Genomic DNA, 23,789 nt, shown 5'->3' on the forward strand with positions numbered 1-23,789 from the left:
ACCGCAGTGTCACACACGATGCCCGAAGAAGCAGCCCTGGGACTCTGGATGTCTCACGTGTCATTAGGTAATTGTTGCTCATCTGCAAGCTGATTTCCTTTCGGCCCATCACCTTCCTCAGCCCCAAGGCCAAGGGCCAGGGCCCATCTGGGGTGGGGAGGGCCCTGAGGGGCGAAGGTTGTGGGTGATGCTGTCTTCCTCTGGAAGCCTGGAGGAGGGAGGCCCGGAGACGGGCGGCCGCCCAGACTGAGTAGAAACATGAAGAGAAGCAGGACACCGGGGCGGGAAGCCAAGAGAAGGGGCTTCAGGCCACGTGCCCTCCTCGGGGCCTGTCCTCAGGGACATGGGCCGGGGCAGTGCTGTGAGCAGGATGTCAGAGCTAGGAGGCTGGAATCCCAATCTCCGTGAGGCCCCCAAGAAGAAGACAAGATAAGTTAACCTGACGATTCTCTTCTCTTTAAAAAAAATTTTTTTATGTCTTTATTTTATTTTTTGAGAGAGAGAGACAGAGCATGAGCAGGGTAGGGGCAGAGAGAGAGAGGGAGACACAGAATCCGAAGACGGGCTCCAGGTTCTGAGCCGTCAGCACAGAGCCCGACCCCACGGACTGTGAGATCTTGACCTGAGCCGAAGTCGGACACTCAACCGACTGAGCCACCCAGGCGCCCCAATTCGCTTCTTCTCTTGAAGAGTTCCGCTTCCTGCTTCTGGAACGATGTCGCAGGTGTGCAGGGGACCCGCAGCCCGGGCTCTGAGGCTCTGGGCTCAGACAGGGACAGGAGCATGCCACGGTGCGTGGGCCGATCAGAGGCCACCTTGTCAGCTCCCCCGCGGTGGCCTTGGGTCACTGACTCCGGGGCCCCCTGTGGGCTAGGGGCCTCCAGCTAAGTGCAGAGCTGGGGAGATCAGAGTCAGGAGCCTGGAGGAAAGAGCTAGAGCCTGACAGAGCCTGAGGACAAGTTAGCCCCGTCCCCAGGGACTCCCAGCGCTTCTGGGCTTTCTCTGAGCTTCCTCTTCCTGTGACCTTGTCACCAGGACCTCACGGCTACCCCCCCGCCCCCCGCCCAAGGATCCCACTCCCCATCCGGGGGTGTCTGGCAGCAGAAGAAGTTCCAAGAAGGAGAAGAGGCCCCCTCCCAGCAGGCAACACTGGGAAGGACATGATGGATGATGTGAGGGAGGATGCCAAGCGTCCTCCTGTGACCCTTCGGGAGGGGACCGCTCCCCAGCAGAGGGGATTCGTGGCTCAGTCCCCAGCGCCCCCTCCTGGGGGGGGTGTCAGGCGGTGCCCCGTTCATGCCTCAGTGGCCCAGACTCTTCTAACTCTGCCCTGGAAGGAGAATGGTGGCCACTCAGTGCTGTCAGCCTGCCCGACCAGGGGACGAGGCCGGGAGCACCCCAAGAACTCGGCGCCTTCCTCAGTCCCCAGGGTGTTCCTCTGCAGTAACAACACAGCAACACAGCCCCACGGGCTTCGAGACTTTTCTGTGGAGCTGCCTCTTCCCCAGGGAAACTAATTTGAAAAGGCTGAGGGGGTGGGGGACCTGGGTGGCCCAGCCACTTAAGCCTCAGGTCATGATCTCGTGTGATTGAGTTCAAGGTCTGTGCGTTCGAGCCCCACATCAGGCTCTGTACTGACATCTCGGAGCCTGGAGCCTGCTTTCGATTCTGTATCTACCTTTCTCTCTCTGCCTTTCCCCCCCTCATGCTCTGTCTCTCTCTCTCTCTCTCTCTCTCTCTCTCTCTCTCTCTCCCACACACACACACACACACACACACACACACACACACAAATAAATAAGAAAGGAAGGAAGGAAGGAAAGGAGGGAGGGAGGAAGGCGGGAAGGAAGGAAAGGCTGCCTGGGAACAAAGTGGCAGTGCTGCTATCCAGCTGCTGAGCACACGGGGGCTGGGAAGCCAAGACCTCGGGGGGAGATCACGGCGCAGACTCCGGGACCAGCCAGCCTGGGTCCAAACCCCGGCTCTGACCTCTGGGCCGTTAGCTAACCTCTCTGTGCCTCAGTTTCCTCACCTGTAAATGGGACAACAGTACTGATTTCACAGTCTGTGAGGATGAAATGAGATCATATTAGCAAAGCGCTCAGGACAGAGCATGGCCACACAGAAAGTGCCAGGCACAGACTTAATAAATACCTGTTCCAGAGGCGTCTGGGAGGCTCAGTCGGTTAAGCACCCGAACTCTCGGTTTTGGCTCAGGTCATGATCTCACAGTTCTTGGGTTCGAGCTCCACGTCGGGCTCTGTGCTGACAGTGGGAATCCTGCTTGGGATTCTGTCTCCTTCTCTTTGCCCCTCCCCTGCTCGCTCTCTCTGTCTAGCACGAAGTAAATAAATAAACTTTAAAAAAAAGTAAAAAGAAACCCTTGTCCCAGGCTTCGGAGACCCCCCAGGACCGGGTTCAAGGCAAGCAAAGCCCAAAAGAAGACAGTAACAGGACTTCTGACCCAGCAGGCGACCGTCAGCTGGCCCCACAGCAGTGATTTCCAAACTTCTGTCCTTATCACGTCTCTCTGACTTCTGTCACATCTCAGTGTCTTCGTATTGCTTTCATTCATGCTTTCCCCCTCTATCAGCTGACTTCTAAATAATGTAGCTTCGGCAGAATGTCAGCTCCCATAACTGGAAAATCAGTATCACTTGTCACAAATAGACGGAAACTGTAAAAACACATCCTGTGGAAACAAACCAAACATTCCGACGTTCTGACTGGATCCCGCCTGCCAAGGGCTCTGGACCTGGCTCACTCGTTGTTTTTACGAAGAAGGTACTAGCGAGGAGGTCGGAAGACTCTCCCACTTCATCAGGTGGGGCTGGGGTGGGGGTGGGGAGGCTGACAGAGAGCAGAGCCCCAAATAAACTTACCCCGTGAAGGTGCATCTGTAACCAGCACCCCCACGCCACCGGCCATCTGGGAGGATCCTGCCCCTCCCCCCCCACACTGGGTATTCCCCTCTGTCGGGGAACTCAGCCTGGCAGCTGGAAGTAGGGGCTTACCCTGGGCTACTCGGAGTGAGGGTCGGCCCAGAGGTGGGGCCAGAGGGGAGTGGACCTGCAGGTCAGCAGCTGGGTTTGTCCAGATCGAGGCCCTCCAGGCCCCAGGCTTTGGGCAGGGAGAGCATGCGCCCTCGAGGTGTCTGTGGAAGACCTGGGGAAACAGCTCCCTCCTCCCCCGCCCCTGCCCTGCTGGGTACCCCAGGATATGAAGTCACGGAGCAGCCCCGCTGTGCTCTGTTGCTTCATGGCCCAGGCCCCTCTGCCTCTGCAGACTCCTCACCACTCCCGGCATATGACCCCTTGTACCCCAAACACTCTTTCCACACCCCTCCCCCAGGCAGGACCAACAGATGTGAACCACCACCCAGGAGGCAGCTCAAAGAGGCGGGAGGGATTGAGCCCCCCAAGCAGTGATGGCGCCTCACCTGCCCAGCACGTTCCCCTGGCTGCCCAAGTGATAAATAGAGTGCCGGCTCCTCCCAGGCTCCGTTCCAGCAAAGGTGTGACTGGTGGCCGGTTGACCGGCATGTGCACTGCATAGAGCAGTACCAGAAGCAGAACTAAGTTGCGGGGCTGGCCTGCCGGAGGGAGGACTTCGAGGGGGCACAACGAGGGCAAGGGTGCAGAGGAGGAATCTGCTGGGTGTGGGGACAGGCTGCACAGGAAGGGAGGAACAGGGACACGAGGCGAACCCAGGGCTCTGGACCGTGAGAGCTGAGTGTCCACCGACCAAGGCGGGACCACATGTAAATAGAGAAGTCTCATCTCGTAGCTGCAAATGACCTGGGGCAGCCAAACCACAGCTCCTGCAGCAATCCACCCCCGACTGCCAGGCGAGGGCTGTGGCTGCCGGCTTCCCGCACTTTTGCCCCCATTTCCAACCTGAGTCCAACCAAGGAAAGTCAAATCTGCTGTCCTAACCCACCCCACAGGATGTCTCCCCGCTTCTCTTTCGCCCCCTCCAGCCCCCCATGCCGACACCTTCCAGGCAAGTGCACCTGAAGCCTTCCTCTGTCGGCGGGGAAGGGAGCCCCAGGAGCTCACTGGCCCCCATCGGTGCCCTGGATGGTGGCCCTAAGGTCCCCTCCCAGGTCCTCATCCCTGGGAGCAGGAGGAGCACTAGGGGGGACCTCAGATCGAATCCACTTGTTCATTCATTCAGCAAACGTTTCCTGAGGGCCTGATGGGCAACAGTCCCTGCCTCACGGAGCCCCCTTTCCAGCAGAGGAGGGGAGACGGCGAAGAATAAACACTCAGAGCCAGAAAGGAAGGCAGAGGATGAAATAGCAGAGGTGGGCGGAGAGGTGGCTGGCACCTCGGGTGACGGGCGGTGCGGGGGGGGGCCTCTCTGTCTCTCCTCCACTACCGCTAGCAGCCATCCCCCTGTCCTGTCCCCGCGGGCACCCACACTGCCTAGAGCCCCATCAGCCAGGCACCTTGTTCCTGAGACCCAGGAAGGACAGACGGACAGCAGGCATCAACTCCCAGGGACAAGGAGAGCCTGTGAGGCAGCAGTGCCCTCGGAAGCAGGTGCTTTGGGGGACCCCCCGGTGGGTCCAGGGCTGTTGAGCAAGGGGTTCGTGGGGCCCGGGAGCATACCAGCTCCGATGTGTGTTTCCTGGCATCCTGTCCAGAGGCAGGGGAATAGGGCTCCGTTTTGGAAAGAGACAGCGGTGGAATCTCACTGCATCACCAAGTGACGTGGTCCCAAGGGGGCCATTTAACCCCTTGAAGCCTAACTTCCAGCATCTGGAAACTGAGATGCAGAAATGGACCTCCTCTCGGAGCTGCTGGGAGGTTTCCATGAGATAATACGTGTGGCATCAGAACCACAGACTCCGCCCCTGAAACCCCCCAGCGACCGACTGGGCGCTATTGGGTCTATGTTAACCTGACCTTCAGCAAACCCAGGGGCTGAAGGGGTGCTGGTGTTTGTTCCCAACCTGGAAGTTGAGGCTGGAGAGCTTAACATGACTCCGTGGAGCCTTGGAGTGGGACTGTGCATCCCAGCCCAGAGCTTTTTCCAGGTCATTCTCTCTCTCTCCCTCTCTCTCTCTCTCTCTCTCTCTCTCTCTCTCTCTCTCTCTCTCTCTCTCTTTTAAAAATGGTTATTTATTTATTATGTTTTTTATTTATTTTTGAGATACAGAGAGAGATAGCGCTAACAGGGGAGGGTCAGAGAGAGAGGGAGATACAGAATCTGAAGCAGGCTCCAGGCTCTGAGCTAGCTGTCAGCACAGAGCCTGACACAGGGCTCGAACCCATGGACTGTGAGATCATGACCTGATCCAAAGCCGGATGCTCAACCCACTGAGCCACCCAGGTGCCCCAATGGTTATTTATTTTTAAGAGAGAGTGCGTGCGAGCAGGAGAGGGGCAGAAAGAGAGGAAGACAGACTTCCAAACAGGCTCCACGCTGTCAGCACAAACACTGTCTCACAAACGCCGTCTCACCAACCGTGAGATCATGACCTGAGCCGAAGTCAGACACTCAACCAACTGAGCCACCCAGGCATCCCCTCCAGGTCACCTCTTGACCTCTCCGGGGTCTGTCCTGAGTAGCACCCCCCAAAGCAGGCTCTGGTCCTGCCTCTCTTGCCTGCGTCTTGCCTCCCACAGATTTGTCTATGTGAGTGGGTATGGTTTCATTTTTCCTCCTTTTTACACATGGCGGCCTCTGGCTCTTTCCACTACCAATATTTCTTGGAATTCATTCCACATCAGGAAATCGAGAGCTTCCTAATGCTTCGCGAAGCCCGAAGAGCACCCTGCTGTATAGATGTGTGTAATTCATTCCCTGCAGACGAGTGTATTTGCAGGTGAATTTCCCGGAGATGTACGGCCAACTTTGAGGGTATGGGGGGTTGACATCATGAATCGATGCCATCACAGCAGACGACCAGCCCAGCCCACCTCACCATCAACACACACATGTTTACACCCGTGGGTCTCGGCCAACCCGACAGAAGGGAACTGGGGTCTCGGTGTTCTTTACCAGCCCGCCCTGTGATGAGTGAGGGTCTTTCTTGTGCCCCTTGAGGTTCCTTTCTGTAAATCTCTTCCACTCATTCCCCTCCCACCGAGGCTGTTGCCATTTTCTTGTTGGTTTGCAAATGCTCTTTACATCCTGGGAAAATTAGCCCTTGTCTGTGATATAGTTACAGACACCGCCGCGGTTTGTCATTCCGAGTAGCACTTCTCACCTCTCTGCTAAAGCCCGTACCCCTCTCTGCTCGCTCTCTTTTTAAAAATTCCCACAGCATCTCACCCAGTTCTTTGCCCACAGTAGGGGATCGATAAATGCTTGTTGATTAGATCAATAGTGCCAAAGCTTCCTTTACTCATTGTCTTCATAGAGGCTTTGAAAGCATTGCTCGGGGCGCCTGGGCGGCTCAGTCGGTTCAGTGTCCGACTTCAGCTCAGGTCACTATCTCGCAGTTTGTGGGTTCGAACCCTGTGTCGGGCTCTGTGCTGACAGCTCAGAGCCTGGAGCCTGCTTCAGATTCTGTGTCTCCCTCTCTCTCTGACCTTCCCCTGCTTGTGCTCTGTCTCTCTCTCTCAAAAATAAATAAACATTAAAAAAATTAAAAACATTGCTTCTACCATTTGATTTTATTTAGTTATAAATACACACTCATACTCCTGTTCTAATATCTTAAATGTAACATAAGAGATATTTCAGAAATGGACATTTGAAAGAGCGAGCTAAGAATAAATACAGATGGAGGTGTGACATTACATCTCAAGCCCCAGCAAACTGTCTTGCCCTCCCCACCATCCCCCTACCCACAACTTCAGCTTAACCTGGACAGGAATTGGCATGGCCCCTGGGGTTTGTTGTGATACGTTTGGCTTGTCTCCCCCAGTCTAATGCCAGGCACCTCTGGGTTGTGGGGCTCCCCAGATCACATCTGCCAAGAGCATAGCAAAGAGGGTGCTGGTGTGGAGGAGGTGATGGACAGGAGGAGCCAGGCTGGGGTGCGACAGCCCAGGGGCCCCAGCAGTTCGGGGCACACGAGTAATGGCAGGTGACGATGGCCACCACAGTGGCCTGGGGCCCAGTCTGCAGCCCACTGCAGCGCTGGAAAAAGCCGGCAGAACAGGGCTGCGTTAGGGACACGTGGGCAAAGAAAAGGCTTGACGGTCCCCTTGTCAGGCCCCAGGGGGTGCTGCCTGCAGACCTACAGGGAGGCCCAGAGCTCATGAGCTTGTTGGCCACAGCCGCAGACAATGGCGCCATTGTCAAGTTCAGGAACTCTGCACCAATGACTGAAGCCAGATACCAAGGAGTTCTCCGCCAAGGGTGGCATGTCAGCAGCCGCTAAAGGAAGATACTGCGTGGAATCCCTCGGGCCTCCCACTCAGCCCGAGAGGTCAGCAAAGGCCCTGGGGCCTCGGAGTTGGAGCTCCGGCATTAGGGAAAGCCAAGAGCAAGGAACTCCCTCTGCGGGTGTACCAGTTTCCTGTTGTTCCTATGACCATGACCAGCAATATGGCGGCTTACAGCTGCACCCGGTTCTTCTCTGACACTCGGGAGCCCAGAAGCCCGCAGCCCATCTCCCCAGGATGAAGTCAAGGGGATGCCAGGATTTGCTACCTCTCACTCGGGAGGGGTGGAGGGGGTGGGACGTGGGAGGGGTGGGGGGTGGGGTGGGGACATCTGTTTCCTCATCTTTTCCAGTTTCGAGAACCGTGTTCCCTGGGCCCAGCAGCATAGCGTCCTGCTCTGGTGCTCACACTGCCCCTGTGTTTCATCGAATCCTCCTCTGCCTCCCTCTAATACGGAGACTTGGGATCACATTTAGGTCCCTCCATCTCAAGAACCTTAATTTAATCATGTTTGCAAAGTCTCTTTGGCCAGGTAAGGTGACCTTTGCAGGTTCCAGGAATTAGGGCACCATTATTCTGTTGACCACAGAAAACAGCACCAAGTGGACAATGGCTTCAAAGACTGGGGTAGGGGTGGGGGTCAGGGAGTGTCCACATTCGTCTCTCACAGATGCTGCTAGGCATGGGGACAGGGACCCTCAGGCCTCCCAGGTCTCTGCAGTGACACATTGGCTGCTTTGGAGAGTGCCTCCAAGTTGGGGGTGAGGATGAGAAGGCAGGAGGCTGGATTGGGGGCTCACATGACCCCCACCATACCTACTGTCCCTTTGTCCCAGACATAGGGATGCGGGGTGAGGAGGGGGCTGCTGGGTCATCCTCCCTCAAGCCTCTGGTGTCTGACTCCAAGGAATTTTCTGGTTCTTGAGGGCAGCTTTGGGTGAAGAAAAGACTTTCAGAATTATTTTATTATATATATATTTTTAATGTTTATTTTTGAGAGAGACAGACAGAGAGAGACAGAGAGAGACAGCATGAGCAAGGGAGGAGCAGAAAGAGGGAGACCCAGAATCCAAAGCAGGCTCCAGGCTCTGGGCTGTCAGCACAGAACCCAATGTGGGGCTCGAACCCACGAACTGTGAAGTCATGACCTGAGCTGAAGTTGGACGCCTAACTGACTGAGCCACTCAGGCGCCCAGTACTTTGGTTTTTAAAGTTGGTTCTTAAGTCCTAACCTTTTGTTGAGCTTTTAAATGCAACTTACAAATCCTATTCTATGAATAGATCCAGACAATTTTAACAATCATCTTTAAGGCGAGCTTTGATTAATGTTTGTACCATTTACCTACTTAGTTAATTAAACTCCTTTAAACATTTTAAGCTGCAATCAGGGTTTATTATATTCCATTTTCTAAGTTTTTCAATTATATGACTAACAAATCTTCCCAAGTCCTTAAAGTGATTCTTATCAATCTGATACATTAAACTTCCAATTATGGAGATTTTTACGTATTCAAAAACCGTATACCAACTTCATAAGGTTTCCACTTGCAATCACAACTCAAAGTCGATGACTTGAGCACGTTTAAAATTAGAATCACAAGTCTGATGTGAACATTCAAATATACTCAATTCCGGGGCGCCTGGGTGGCTCAGGTGGTTAAGCGTCCAGCTTCAGCTCAGATCATGATCTCACAGTTTGTGGGTTCAGGCCCGCATCGGGCTCTGTGCTGACAGCTCAGAGCCTCCAGCCTGTTTTCAGATTCTGTGTCTCCCTCTCTCTCTGACCCTCCCTTGCTCGCACTGTCTCTCTCTGCCTCTCAAAATTAAAACAAAACAAAACAAAAAAATAAAAATTTTAAAATATACTCAATTCCCTTAAACTCTCTAAGTCCTTAAAATGTCAGAGATATAAAGGGATTTCTGATCTTATCACAGAAAGATGAATATAACAGCTCCGATCTATTCTAAATTTCCCTGGGTTAAAACTCTTCCCCTAACAGATCTGGGGTTTCCTTCTCGGTCGGATGAGGGTCCCTCATGTTCTGTTTCAACCCCCAACGGCTGTACAGGAAGTCCATTCTGACGTGAGTTTTCTTTCCATTTGGTGACTAGCGCAAACTGTTCAGCGATCCTCCCGGGGAAGGCAGCTTCCTGTTTCCGGTTTGGAGCTGTGGTGAATAAAGTGCTCACGTGACGCCTCAGTGGGCATGCGCACGCGTTCCTGTTGGGGGTACACGCAGGGGGCCTTGCTGAGCCTGAGCGAGGCTGTAGCTTTCCCAGACACGGCCGAACACTGTCCCAAGGCGTGCACCACCCATCTCCCCGTTCTTGAGAAAGAAATCTCCGGGCAGAAAGGACTCAGGGTCTCAGCCTCAGTTTCCACTCCATCTGCCTTGCGTCGGTGCTCTCCCACAGCTCGCTGATCCTTCGGGCCCTCGGGGTTTGGAGTTTGGAACTGCCCCTTGCGATCCATGCCACATTCCACGGTCTCTGAGCTGCTGTGTGCCAGCCCTGTGCTGACCCAGAGGTGCCCCTGGGCAAGGTAAGGCTCTCACGGGGTCCGGGGCAGTGAGGCGGGCAAGCCAGCCACTAAGGACTTAATGCGCTCAGAACCAGGTCTGACATACCTGTGCAGGGCTATGGAGGCCCACGGGGCACCAAGCCCATGCCTGCGTGTCACAGGGCCCGGAAGCAGTGTCCCCAGGCACCCAGCCTCCTTTCCCGTTGTGCCCGTTGAGAGGCCTCTCCACCCCCTTCCGTGGTCCAGGCTAAATCAGTTTCTGTTGCATCCAAAGGATTCTGACTGATCCTGGAGATTTCCCAGGACAGCAACAGACAAGCTGGGCCCTAGAAGATTAGGAGTTGGCAGATGAGGGGTGGAAGGAAGGGTCTCAGGCAGAAGGAACCATATCTGCAAAGGCCAAGAGGCAAGAAGCTGATCAGAACAAGGGCGGAGGGCCAGGGCGGAGGGCCAGGGTGGAGTGTAATTCTCTCCACACTCTGGGAAATGAAGCCAGAATCAGCAGTGTGTCCTGAAGGGCTGCTCTGCGAAGCTGGGGAGGCAGGGCTGCCTCCTCAAAGGTCACCGGGAGCCCTCACAGAATGTTAAACAAAAGAGAAATGACTTACTCGGCGATCTGCCTGGGAAAGCTCATTCCGGCCACACTGTGGCGGCCCAGATGGAGGTGGGCAGCTGGCCAAGAGGCAGTTGGGAGGGACTGAGGCCAGGCGGACCAGTGGGGGCAGAAGAGGACTGTTACCAGAGCATCGAGGACTTGTGTGTCCGGTGAGGTGGGTGGGGAGGAAGGCAGTGGGCCTCAGTCTGGGGCCCTGGGAACCTCCAGGCCCAGCTCAGCACAGAGCCTCGCTGACAGCCATGCCCTGAACCCAACCTGTCTCAAAGGTCCCCAGCTCTGCCCTGCCCCCAGATCCCTTCCTTCCTCTCACTCCCTGCCCCACGCCCACGAGTTGAGTCGGCTGCCCTTCCCCTGGGACAGCAAGGTGCAATACTTGGTCTTAATTCCCCTATTTATTTCTGAGAGCAGAGAGAGACCGAGTGCGAGCAGGGGAGGGGTGGAGAGAGAAGACGACACAGCATCCAAAACAGGTTCCAGGCTCTGAGCTGTCAGCACAGAGCCCGATGTGGGGCTTGAACTCACGGACTGCGAGATCATGACCTGAGCTGAAGCCAGACGCTTAACCGACGGGGCCACCCAGGCCCCCATCTGGTTTCAGACTTTTGGCCTCCAGAACCGGTGTTGCTCTTCAGCTACTCAAGGGGTCATTTGTTACAGCACCTGGAGGAAGCTGATACACCGGAGTGATGGAGGCCATACATCTCCACCAAGGGGCGTGGACTCTTTCTCTGCAGCCCCATTTTGTGCCCTCGATCTGGGCCCTACGAGGCAGCACAGTGCTCTCTACCTTCTCTATGTGTGGTCAGGTAGGGGTGTGGCCAGCCAGTCTTGCCGGGGAAGGTTGGACATGCTTCTCTCACCCCTCCCCACCAAAGGCTCAGTAATCAGCTCAGTGGGAGAACACTTAGCCACATCTGGGAGTTCGAGCTGATGTCTTTTTGGGTTTTCCTTGCACCAGGGCCCCTGACAGTATTCTCTTGGGGGAACTTACCCATGGTAAGTAAATCCAGACACTAGTCCCTTTGGGGACTTGAACCCCCAATTTTATACCCAGCCCAAGGCAACCGTGATTATTCGAAGCCATTTAGGACAGTCCAGTTACCCATTTGTCCGGCTTCTCTTGCAGCTCGAGGAGGCAGAACGTGATGTAGCGCTGGCCAGTGAGACGTGTAGAAGTCTACTGGGGGTTCCTGGGGACCCCTGTTTCCCGGTGCTGCTGGCACCCCCTTCCCTGGTGCATTCTTCCTGTTTAGAAAGCAGAAGTGAAGCCTGGCATGATGGCGACCACCTTGTGACCAGGAGGTGACAGACACGGTCCAGACGATCAGTGCAGAGAGAAGACCACGGTGCCTCACAGCGTCCATTGTGAGGTGAGCAAACCAATGCCCGGAACCGTCCAATCTGGACTTGCAGCTACACGTGCGAAAGAAACGCTGTCTGAGGCACAGCCGGGTGGGATTTCTACTTGCAGCCAGACACGCTCACACAGTCCGTGCAGTGATGCGCAGCGGGTCATTGGAACGGAACAGCCTACCAGACGCAATGAGAACATCAGACTCAATGGGCAAGGGTGGCAGTGTCTTTAGAAAGAGTCCTGGAGAGAGAGGGATGCAAAACTTGAGAGACTATTGAATGCTGAAAATGAACTGAGAGTTGAAGGGGAAGGGGGAGGGGGGAAAAGAGGTGGTGGTGATGGTGGAGGGCACTTATGGGGAAGAGCACTGGGTGTTGTATGGAAAACAACTTGACAATAAAATATTGAAAAAAAAATGGCAAAAAAAAAAAGAAAGAGTCCTGGGCAGCTGGCCAGCAGCGTGGGGGAGGGAAGTTGGGTCTGTACTTCACGCCACACATGAAAATAAATTGCACACGTATTAAAGGCGAGGAAAAGCTAAACCACAAAAATCTAGAAGCAGACAAAACTAAGTATTTCCAAATGGGAAGCAGTAAGTAAAGGTAAATCACAAGTCCAGCGGATCTGGTTGGCCTGCTGGGAGGCACAGGGAGGCAGGTGCCGCCATCACAGTGGTGTTCACGCCACCAAACCGAGCAGTTCTCCTGCACCTGCTGAGTGGCCCACCACGCAACTCAGTTCCGCAGCCATCGGCCCAGGGGTAGCAGTGGACCCCGCGTTACCTCGTGGCTTCAGCCTGTTCCCTTTACGGAGCCCAGAGGGACAGAAAAAGTGCACAAGGGAGGACGCCTGACTGGCTTGGGGTCTGAGACCTGGAGAAGTGGAGCCTTTTCTTTGTTTATAAAGTTTATTTATTTTGGGGGGGGGCGCGAGACAGACACAGAATCCCAACGAGGCTCTGCGGGGTCAGCGTGGAGCCCGATGCGGGGCTCCAACTCACAAACTGCAAGATCATGACCTGAGCTGAAATCCAGAGTCAGACACTCGGGGCGCTTGGATGGCTCACTTGGTGAAGCATCCGACTTGGGCTCAGGTCACGATCTCATGGTTCGTGGGTTCGAGCTCCATGTCGGGCTCTGTGCTGACAGCTTGGAGCCTGGAGCCTGCTTCGGATTCTGTGTCTCCCTCTGTCTCTGCCCCTTCCCCGCTTATACTTTGTCTCTCTCTCTCTCTCTCAAAAAATAAACATTAAAAAGAAAAGGTCAGATACTCAACCAACTGAGCCACCCAGGTGCCCCTGAGTCTTTTATTTATTTATTTGCTTATTTGAGGGAAACAGGGCTCAGGATGGCCCCAGCGCGTGCGCCGAGCTGTGCTCTTACACATCAGATAACGGCCCGGGGAGATTTCCTGAAGAAGGAATTTTTTGAAAAATACCGGCTTGGGGTCAAGAAGACCGTGGCCGAAGACGCCTGGTACTTGAACAAAGCCACCTTAGGCCCCCCGACGTACCACGTCTCCCCCACAGCAGCTCCTTCAAGTTTGTGGATTCCTCTCAGAAAATGCAAACGTAAGGATCTTTAAGCCTTCATCCTTTTTGGCCTGCTGAAGTTTCCTGCTTAAATTCTTCTCAGCAGCCTGTCTAAACACAGGGGCCCATGGGAATGGAGGAGGAGAAAGGCGATCCCTGAGGTAGGGGCATTTCCTACAGATGAAACATTAAAGGATAAAACGGGAATGAAGGGCCCCGTGGGTTTAGGGTCCTCAGAGGCAGGGACAGGAAATGGGGAGCAGAGTCCCAGAAGGAGGGACAAAGGGCTTGGCGGAGTTGGCCGTTGGCGGAAGACTGGCCCGACCCAAGGCCACCCACTTTGCCGTGGTGACCCCCGCGCCCTTCCTCTGGTCTGTGCCTATGAACACAGAAGATGTAAACACAAAGCAGTGTGGCTCAGAGGGTCCCTTTGAATTTCTCTTTCCCCAGCTATATCTTTTTTTTTAATGTTTTTTATTTATTTTTGAGAGACAGAGAGAGACAGTGCGAGCAGGGGAGGGTCAGAGAGAGAGGGAGACACAGAACCGGAAGCAGGCTCCAGGCTCTGAGCTAGCTGTCAGCACAGAGCCCTATGCGGGGCTCGAACCCACAATAGTGAGATCATGACCTGAGCCGAAGCCGGATGCTTAACCAACTGAGCCCCCCAGGCGCCCCCCAGCTATCTCTTTAGATATCATCAGAGTAACTCACAATCTTAACCACAGACTCAGAAAATGTACCTGGAGCTCCCACAGCACACACGACTTGACTGCCCACCAGCTTACTGCCAACAGCCTTTGAGGCCACACCAGTTCCAGTAATTTAACCCCCGTAAGGAGCCTGATGGAAGACTGAGCCCCAGGTCCCCCCCAACCCGAGCAGGCAGATGGACGTCATTCACGAGGACAACCTGAGAACGAAAAGAGAAGATGTATTAGCAAATATCAACACCCACACAGTGTCCTGTGGTGTAAACAATCTTCAAGCAAAAAATTAGATTATCTTTCTGTAGGGCACATATAGGAGAGGCAATGGTTTCTTTTCCAATCGAGAACGGTGGAATTAGCATCCGTGCTTTTATGGAACAGGGAGACCTTTCATGACTAATCTTCATAGTTTGATAGTTTAGGGCTTATTACTCCTCTCCTACAGTTTCTCAGTAGACCTTGCCTTTCTCCCCTTGCGCCCCCCTCAATGCAGTCACTCAGATGAGAGAGGTAAGCTTTCAGAAGGAGTACAATTTTTGTTCCTGGTGGAGGAACACAAGGCAAGTGCATTGGTAGCTGCATTGTTTCAAGACCTAAAAGAGGCAGCAGTAAAGATTCTGCTGAGTAAAAATGTTAAGGCGAGAACCGGTGAGGTGGAGAATTTCCCAGATGAATATTCTATTTTTAATTCAAGGGGAAATTCTTTGTTTTCAATGTCAGGTTGCCCAGCACACCAACAAATGTGACCACAATTGTAGGAAATTTTCTAAATCAAAATTTGTGATTAAAAGAAAAAAAAAAAAACGTTCAAAAGCCATCCTGCGTCAGCATAGTTTCTCTCCTTGTTCTGCCCGTAGCGGCATTCACGACCCCCCGGCGCCACACCCTGCGGATAGAAACAGAACAGTTACCATTCTCTTACCCAAAAGAGGACCAAAGCCTCCCCCTTCTTCTTTTGTCTGGGTTTGACATGATACTATTCTGAGTCTGAGGTGCCAGAGTTTGCGCTGAGAAGTTAATTACCAGGGGCTTGTGAATTTCTTTATTAAGTTGACGCAAGAGAGAATTCTATACAACAGGGAATAATTCAATGAGCCATTGTTGGAGTTATGCTTTGAAATCTCAAAATACACACTAAGCGTCATTGTTGGCAAAGCTGGATTTAACCTTAGACTGTGGTATCGAGCAAGATGGGGTCAGTGGGGGTAACCGTGACCCTCCCGGTGGGGCGTCTCCATTTCTCCTGGGGTGTATCCATTTCTCCAGGCTCCGTGACCATGGTTTCTGTGGTTTCCAAAACCACCACGCAGAGTACATGTTTGTTCTTATCACAAAGTCACAGGACTCAGCAGTTAAGAAACTTCCCGAGGTCTCAGAGATTGGGTAAGACTCCAACCAACGTGTTTCTCTCCAGATCAATGTCCTTTTAAATACCCCTATTATCGTTCTGCTAACATACCAAGTTGTCTGACTGTAAGGTAAAAAGGTCTTAAAAGTATACATACAGAAAAGATAAGAGTATCAGTAAAAGAATGACGATTAGGCTGAAAACGGACTTACCAGTCACAGCAATGTGAGCCAGGAAGCAATACAAAAACATTTCCAGAATGCCAGGATTGTGAAACTAACACACAGTGGATAACAATCAAGAGATCGCCAGCAATAGACCCCAAACCAGAGGATGTACTTTGGGAAGAAGGAAAGCAATCCCAAAAGAAAAGGTCTGAGATGGAAGAAGAAACAGGCAAATAAATGGGCAAACATGCAATGTGGAGAGACTCAGACAGACATCAACTGCAGAAAATCGTAATAATACCATTTATTTTGAGAAATTAAAAACAAGTTAAAGCCAAGGCGATTTCAGGGGGCCACTGTAATTTGCCGGCCCAGTGAGAGAGGGAAGAGGATGGACTGAAGTGTGCAGAAGTCACTGAAGCAAACGGCTCAGTTATTGAATTGCTCCCTCAGCTCCAAATCGCCCTCCTCTATCTGGCACGTCTGCGTTTGCCATGATCGCTGTTAGGTTCTGCCGATAGGGGGCGCTAGAGAGGGAGACTGAAAAGCTAGAGGAGGAGAGGTCTTGCTCCTCCCTGTTTGCTTCTCGTCAGGCGAGTGGTATTCCAGCAAATCCTGTTCACCCTCGGCTCACAGCAGCACGCAATCCAGGTGGGGTGTTTCCAGCACATGCAAACCGACTCCCCCTCCCGTCCCCCGCCCCCTCGGAGACACTGGCACAGCCGGCGGGGCTCATCAGAGCGCTTCCCAGGCATGGGGGAGGGGGCCCCTCCTTAACCTTCTACTTGGCAATTCCAGACTCTTCCCTTTGATCCCTCAGCTGCCCCCTGTGGTTGCCAGCCCCAGGAATACCTCATAGAGTTCTCTTTATACATTTTCTGTTACTTAGTTAACAACTGAATACCTAGTTAAGAAGTCTTTCCATTAAAATCCTCTCTGTTCACACAGCAGGGATGATGTCTGTCTCCTGACTTCTCTGATGCAGCTTTAGAAATTAATACATTTCTAAGGATTTCTAAAGTTGGTGTCATATAGACTATATTGGAAATGTAAAAACAATGCACGTCTTAAGTAAAAACACTTCAGTAAACCATGGGAGAAATGATTTTATAATGTTGGAAGGAAGGAGATTTTCCAACTATCACACAAAGTTAAAAGCCACACAAAAGGGGAAGAGGATGGAAAATTTGACTATCTAAACTAAACTTCTGAATGGGAAAAAAATGATTGTAAGTAAAATTAAAAGACAGTCAAACTGGGGAAAAGACACATAATTCATATTATAATCAATGCCTAATATATAAAGAGCTACTACAGATAAACAAGAGACTAACCACCCCAAAGAAATTGGCAAAAGAAATGATCAAACTATTCATTAAACAAAAGAAATACAGGGGCACCTGGGTAGATCGTTCAGTTGAGCGTCCGACTCTTAATTTGGGCTCAGGTCATGATCTCATGGTTGGTGACTTAGAGACCTTGTAGGGCTCTCTGCTAACAGTGCGGAGTCTGCTTGGATTCTCTCTCTTTCTGCCCTCCCTGGCTCATGCTTGCTCTCTCCCTCTGTCTCACCAAATAAATTTAAAAAAAAAAAAATAAAGAAATACAAGTAACTTTAAAAAAATGAAACTTTTGGGGCGCCTGAGTGGCTCAGTTGGTTAAGTGTAAGACTTCAGCTCAGGTTATGATCTTGCAGTTGTGTGAGTTTGAGCCTCAAGTCAGGCTCTGTGCTGACAGCTCACAGCTTGGATCTTGCTTTGGCTTCTGTGTCTCCCCCTCTCTCTGCCCTTCCCCCTCTCACACTCAGTCACTTTCTCACAAATACACATTAAAAATATTGTTTTAGTGCTCGCTTTGGCAACACATATACTAAAATTCGAACGATACAGAAAAGATTAGCATGGCCCCTGCACAAGGATGACACACAAATTTGTGAAGCGTTCCATTTAAAAAATATATATATATGTATTATTTTAGGGGCGCCTGGGTGGCTCAGTTGGTTAAGCGTCCAGCTTCGGCTCAGGTCATGATCTCACAGTTCGTGGGTTCGAGCCCTGAGTCGGGCTCTGTGCTGACAACTCAGAGCCTGGAGCTTGCTTCAGATTCTGTATCTCCCTCACTCTCTGACCCACCCCTGCTCATGCTGTCTCTCTCTGTCTCTCAAAAATAAGTAAAAAAACATTAAAAAAAATTTTTAACATTGTTTTAAATGAAACTTTTATAAAGGAATAATTTTAGATTTACAGAAAAGCTGCAAAGATAATAGAGAGTTGCCCTGGATGTTTTCTCCACGTTCCCTGGTGCTGACATTTTACGTAACTGCGGTGTATTTGTGGAAACGAGGATAATAACGTTAAGACATTACTATAGGCTAGACTCCAGGCTTGCTACTTTTTCTCCTAATGTCCTTTTTCTGTTCCAGGGTCCAAACCCAGGGCCCCACATTACATTTCCCACCTCCTAGGCCACCTTTCCTTGTTTGTCACCCGACCTTGACCATTCGGAAGAGGAGTGGTCAGGTATTTTGTACAAAGTTCTGAGTTCGCGATTGTCTGGCGTTCTGTGTGTGGGGGTGGGGGGATGGGGGTGTGTGTGTGTTTCATGATTAGGCCGGAGCTACAGTCGGGGGGAAGAACACCACAGGAGCGAGTCCCTCTCACCACTCACATCGGTGGGAGGGGGGATTGAACGGTATCCAGATGACGTCAGGTGCGATGGCAGCCTGGATCATTCGGGTAGGGTGGTGTTGGCCAGGTTCCTCCACCGCTAGACTTCCGTCTTCTCTTTCCAGTCTCTGTTCATAGGAAGCCATTCACTAAGTCCAGCCTACACTCAAGGGACGGGGAATTAAACTTTACCTTCTGGAGCGGAGAGTACCTCAATAAGAGGGCTCCGAATTCCTCTACACAAAAGATTTGTCCATTTCCCCCTATTTATTTATTTATACAATCATTTATTTATGTCCATGTGGACACATGTATATTTAATTTCTACTTCTGTCTATAGCGCAGCACTACATTATTTATTCTGCAGCTCGAGTAGTCTCAGCTTTGGCCATTGGGAGTGTTTCCAGTTGGCTCCTACCACCCTTTGACACAACCCTACCGTGGTGGTGTGTGGGTTGTTTTCATTTGTTAGCACTTTCTTACTTGTTCTTTTTTTTCTTTTAAGTAGGCCTCCCACCCAGTGCGGGGCTCGAACCCACGACCCTCCCTGAGATCAAGACCCAAGCTGAAATCAAGAGTCAGATGCACAACTGACTGAGCCACCCAGGCGCCCCAGCACTTCCTTTCTTTGGACACTCCGAGATGCTCTGGGCTTAGCTTGCGTCTTCCCTGTCCCAGGGAATCAGCCATTTTTCCAGGCAGTCCTGGCTCCTTTTATTGGAGAACGGCATTTAGGAACTAAGATCTGTATGAATGACATTAAGACATATGACAGATGTTCTAACTCATAATCACAGAAATGCAAATTAAAGCTAAAATGACAGCATTATTCATTATTAGAGCAACAGGGAAGCAAAATTTGATAGGATACTCCATTGGCAAAGTTGAGGGGTAAATATAACTTCCCACTATGCCTGCGCATGGAAAATGGCGGCATGGAAGGCATTGGAAGGCACTGGAGGCATTAGTGGCAGGCTTTCAGCAACAGCCATCAACATTCAAATGCCCGTATACTTGACCTAGCAATTCCACATCTAGTGATATGCTTGCCCACTTATGAAATGACACGGAAAAAAAAGTTTTTTATGAAAACATTGTTTATAAATTTGAAAAACCATAGCCAATAAAATCTTCATCAATAAAGAACTGGGTATTTAGATTTGGTACATCCATTCAGTGGAATATGATGCAACTATTAAATGAAGAGGAACTTCCCTGGATTCTGTATATAAAAAGACAAAAATACTTCAAGAAAAGGAAACAAAATAAAACAAATGAAGAGGGCGCCTGGGTGGCTCAGTTCATCAACTATCCAATTCTTGATTTTGCCTGAGACCATCAACTCACCATCGTGAAACTGAACTCCATGTCAGGCTCCACACTCAGTGGATTCTCTCCTTGTGCCTCTCCCCTGCTCATGCGTGCTCAAGAAAAGAAGGAAGAGGGGCACCTGGGTGGCTCAGTCGGTTAAGCGTCTGACTTGGCTTAGGTCATGATATCATGGTTCATGAGTTTGAGCCCTGCATCGGGTCCTGTGATGACAGCTTGGAGCCTGGAGCCTGTTTCAGATTCTGTGTGTCCCTTCCCTGCTCACTCGCTCGCTCTCTCTCTCTCTCTCTCTGTCTCAAAAATAAACATTAAAAAAATTTTTTAAACAGAAGGAAGAAATAAAAGAATAAATAAACAAATAAATAAGCTTTTTATACACTGATGTAAAGGAATAGAATTTGTCGAAGAAGGGGGAAGGAATATCCACATATTTATATGCTCATCTATATACATTTTGCTTTATGCACATAAACTATCTGTGGAAGGACGCTCAGGTAATGACCAGGATTAGTTGCCTATGAGGGGATGCCTGGGGGATGGGGTAGAAGGATTAGTTTTCCGTGTAGACCTTTTGGCTTTTGAAGCTTTAATTTTATTTTATATTTTTTAAAATGTTTTAATTTGTCTTTTAGAGAGATTGAGAAAATGAGCAGGTGAGGTACAGAGAGTGGGCGGGGGGTGGGGGTGGACAAAGGATCCAAAGCAGGCTCTGTGCTGACAGCAGACAGCCCGATGTGGGGTTTGAACTCCCAAATCCTGAGATCATGACCTGAGCCAAAGTCGATGCTTAACTGACTGAGCCACCTAGGCACCCCCTTGAAGCTTTTTAAATGTATCCCCCAACCAAAATTGAAATTGTTGTAACCCTATGGCTGTTTAAAAAAATCATTTTTAAGTCAATTGAGAAATGATCATGGAAATTTAAAAATAAATAGAACTGAATGGTGGTGAAGATATTATCCGTATAAATAGGATACAGTTAAAGCAGTACTGATAGGCAAATTCATAACCATAAATACATATATTAGCAAAGAACTAAGGCAGAACATTTCAAATGAGGCCACCAAAGAGAAAAGTATCTTGGATGTTTGCCGAATCTGTACATTAACCACCGTTTTAAATAATAAACAAACCAATCAACTTTTGATTCTACCCCCAAGTACTTGGAAGAGCCTGAGGAACACAACTCGTAGGAACCACTCCTCTCCTGGTTGGAGCCATGAGAAAGTCAGAGACCATCAGCGCTCCTGCTCATGGCCCTGCCTTCTCCTGACCCCTGCCACGGGCCTTGGAAGGTGCCCCCACCCCACAGTGTGGCCTGTGCATAGGGGCCCCAAAGAGGAAGTAAAGTCCAAATGATAATCCACATTTAGGAATACAGTTAACCACGTGATAAGCATGGCCAGCCTCGAGGAAACTATATTCCAAATCAGGTGAACTCAAGCTGGGATGGAGAGGTTTCTGGAAAACGGTGAGGTAGCTCCAGAAGTCTGTTCTGTTGAGGAACAGGGAGCAGGGAGGAAAGAACAATCCATCCACAAAAGTGGGCATTGCAGGAGCCTGAGATCACAGCGGTGGGGGAGGGGGTCTACCACCCAGCCCAGTTCCCTGCCCAGCCTGGGCACAGCTGGCTCCGCAACAGAAACCTGAAGGGCTGTTCTTGAAATCTGGGCACAAAGGGCTCAATCCCTAATCCCATCCACAGACCAGAGAGAGGGGCTTTCTTCTCCATCTCCCACCCGGAGCGCAGGGAGGGCAGAAGCCAGGAGGCTGGGCCAGTGGAAGCAGCCACCTGTGTGCTACCCCTCAGTGGTGTTGGTGTCCGGCGGATGCCGGGAGCTGGGTGCCGGGGCATGGACACAGGGGAGATGCCCAGGAATATTGGGGAGGTGGATTAGCAGAGCTTTGCAAGGGAGCTGAGACCCCAAACGAGGGTGGGGATGAACTCACCACAACTTTTCCCGGACCCGTGGCCCCAACCACCCGGAGGCACCATCCGTGCTGGGGAGGCCTCGGGCAGCACCAACAGTGAATGCTCAAAGCCCCCCAACCACAGGGAACAGCTTTTTAGCCCATCTCAGGTCACATAGACAGTAATCCCGGTCTCTCAAAAGCACGAGGCAATTGACACCTGCTCAAAGAAGAGAGAATAAAACGCTTTGTGATTCACAGGACAGACGAGAGCGCCATAAAGGGTTACTTTAACACCAGATTTAAAAAGTACACCCATTCTACAAAGTACGCGTTTGGAAGTGTTTTCACTTTAGAATATTACAAACACAATCTCCCAAGGACTTAAAGACTCTGATTTTGAATTACAGAAGGTAAAATGCACGAAGCCTGCCATTTGAAAATTGGAATAAATGTCAGCCGAACGGCACAAAGAGCAGAACCATGATTTTATGGGCAAAACAGATTTCTTAAAGCAGTATCAAACGGCCTGAGTCAAGCAGTTACTTTGAATATCCTAATTTCAAAGAAATTTGCCTCCTCTTTGCCGAAGCACTTTGCATTGTCGGAACACAAGAGAGAAAAGACGCTTCACAACAAACATGTTATTAGGCAAATATTTTTCTTTGGTCTGATGCCCATAAATCTGCCAAGCCAACTTGCCAGCACATTGCTGGAGGAATTCTGGCCTGGAATCAGCAGGGTCCCATGAGTCCAAATCGGAGCAGCACTGGGGCAAGGCCCCGCTGGGTGTCACTCCCAGGGGTGGTAGGTGTGAGCAGGCACATCACCGACAGCCGCGGGGCCCTCAGGGACCTCGGGGTCCTTGATGACTGTTCCACAAGCAGGTGCTACCGGCTGGTCAGCCAGGCTCCCTCTGCTGCCTTTGTGCACAACTCCAGGTCCTCACTCCAGAAACAAGGGACTCCCCCTCCCGAAACATCCTGGCCAAAAGACACTTCCTCCGCGGTGGAAAGAAATTCCCAGAAACCACCCTCCCGCTCAAGCCAAAACCAAACCCCAGAGGACACTGCCTCCTGAGAGAAGGGTCATGACCTTGTGTCTGGCGTAGGGGTGAATTTGAGGGCTGCGAGTCAGCCTCTACAGGAATTCTTATACCCGCTGCCCAGGGATCCAAAGCGGCATCTGTTTGGAGAATAGTTTGGCCACACCCGATAAACGGAGATGGAATGCACTTAGGTCCCCATCGGAGTCTGTCCCCTAGAGGTGGCCACACAGACACTCACATTCATGTGTTAGTGGAGAAACTGGACATCCAGAATGCGCATCACCAGCAGAATGGACACATAGATCATGGTATCCTTGAACCATGGACTGCTAAATCAGGTAAATGGATGAGCTGAAGCTGCGCGCCTCACCATGGACGCGCCTCAAAACACATCCTGCATGAGGAAAGCATGTTGCTGAATGTACCGTACGATGTTTTCCTGTAAAATTCAGAGACACAAAATGATACTACTTCTGAGGTCATTCATATGGAATAAAAATTGTCCCCCTGCCTGGGATGGGGAACACTCACGGGACAGAGAGAGCCACCCTGGGAAAAGAGGAATGGCAGGTGAGGGCACACGGAGGTTTCCGGAGGCCGTGTGTGGATGTTCGTTATGTTAGACTTGTTACTTCTTTTTGCACGCTTGCAATAGCTCATTAAGAAAACAGCAACAGGGGTGCCTGGGTGGCTCAGTTGGCTAAGTGTCCAACTCTTTTTTTTTTAATCCAAGTTAGTTAATACATAGTGTAATAATGATTTCAGGAATAGAATTTAGTGATTCATCCCCTACATACAACACCCAGTGCTCATCCCAACAAGCGCCCTCCTTCATGCCCCTCACCCATTTAGCCCATCCCCCACCCGACACCCCGCCAGCACCCCACAGTTTGTTCTCTGTAGTGAAGAGTCTCTTATGATTTGTCTCTCTGTTTTTATATGAATTTTGACTCTCTTCCCCTATGTTCATCTGTTTTGTATCTTTTTTTTTTTTTTTTTTTGAGACAGAGAGAGACAGAGCATGAGTGGGGAGGGGCAGAGAGAGAGGGAGACACAGAATCGGAAGCAGGCTCCCGGCTCTGAGCTAGCTGTCAGCACAGAGCCTGATGCGGGGCTCAAACCCACCAACATGAGATCATGACCTGAGCTGAAGTCGGAGGCTTAACTGACTGAGCCACCCAGGTGCCCCTGTTTTGTATCTTAAAGTCCTCATATGAGTGAAGTCATATGATATTTGTCTTTCTCTGA

General features: G+C 51.1%; 1 non-coding gene across 1 annotated transcript; it reads left to right on the plus strand.

Annotated features, from left to right (window-relative positions):
- The first annotated feature begins 17,432 nt into the window (after positions 1-17,432).
- LOC115272822 lies at positions 17,433-17,539 on the plus strand. Its single transcript, XR_003900478.1, has one exon. It is a non-coding gene; the product is annotated as a U6 spliceosomal RNA (small nuclear RNA).
- Positions 17,540-23,789: the final 6,250 nt, after the last annotated feature.

The sequence above is a fragment of the Suricata suricatta genome, chromosome 11 (genome assembly GCF_006229205.1).
Source record: "Suricata suricatta isolate VVHF042 chromosome 11, meerkat_22Aug2017_6uvM2_HiC, whole genome shotgun sequence".
Taxonomy (NCBI): Eukaryota; Metazoa; Chordata; class Mammalia; order Carnivora; family Herpestidae; genus Suricata; species Suricata suricatta.